A 1,023-nucleotide genomic window follows, 5' to 3' on the forward strand; every position below is an offset into this window, starting at 1 on the left:
TCAAGGAGTTTTTGGTTGCATCAGATAAACTGTCACAAAGGAAAAAAAATTGGAACAACTGACCCTCCACAGTGTGATTCTGAGACTGGAAGAAGAGAGGCAGAGAAGCCCTGAGCGGGCTGTGTACATCTGGGGAGGTGGGATGGAGGAGATCGGACTTCAAAGGAGCCCTGGAGAATGGCCGGGGAAGCGATGAGAGCAGGAGATGCTATGTGAGCAGGACACAGAGGTCGGACTGAGCCTAGCATGTCTGAAGGACGCAGGAGGACCCCATGTCTCATCTGCCACCGGAACTCCCGCTGGTAGAGCATCAGCCACACACAGGAGTTTACCAACCATTCCCCAGCTGGAAGACCAATCACGTTCTTCTTGATCGGGGCTTCCACAGGGACCATCGAGATCACAGAGTGTGGGCATCGGCGGCCACGGAGATAGAACATTCCAGGCCCTCATAATATTTTTTATATAGTAGGGTTTCAAAACTGTTGTTGAATGAATGCAAGAAGGAATGAATGCTAAGGTTCTGGCTGGCTTTCCTCTTTGGCACAATCAACATGATTATTTTATTCCTGTCCAACCATTGCGGTTGTCAAGATCTCTTTCTCACCTCTTTCTCTAAGCTCATTCTAACAAAATATAAACCCTTTAAGGTCATGGTTCCATAGTGTAGTGGTTAGCACATCTGCTTCACACGCAGAAGGTTCTGGGTTCGCGCCCCAGTGGAGCCATGGTCCATGGTCTATGGCCATGCCACCCTGAACAAGCCCGATGTCTGATCTTGGGAGCTAAGCAGGGTCGGGCCTGATTAGTACTTGGATGGGAGACCACCTAGGAAGATAGTGCTGTAGGCATAAATAATAATAAATAAAAAAAAGAAAAAAGAAAACCTTTAATAATGACCTATAAATGACTATTGTTGCTTAATTTCTTACACTTGAGAAAAATCCCTTAAGCCAAAAGAATGAATCTCTAATGATATTACTCCTCAAGGGACTAGGCAGAGAGCTTTTCAGTGAAGCTGAA

The 1,023-nt window shown here is 46.2% G+C and overlaps 1 non-coding gene across 1 annotated transcript; it reads left to right on the plus strand.

Moving 5' to 3' along the window:
• The first annotated feature begins 655 nt into the window (after positions 1-655).
• TRNAV-CAC lies at positions 656-728 on the plus strand. The gene has a single exon. It is a non-coding gene; the product is annotated as a tRNA-Val (tRNA).
• The last annotated feature ends 295 nt before the right edge of the window (positions 729-1,023 follow it).

This window comes from Pteropus vampyrus, unplaced genomic scaffold (genome assembly GCF_000151845.1).
Source record: "Pteropus vampyrus isolate Shadow unplaced genomic scaffold, Pvam_2.0 Scaffold49, whole genome shotgun sequence".
NCBI classification, from domain to species: domain Eukaryota; kingdom Metazoa; phylum Chordata; class Mammalia; order Chiroptera; family Pteropodidae; genus Pteropus; species Pteropus vampyrus.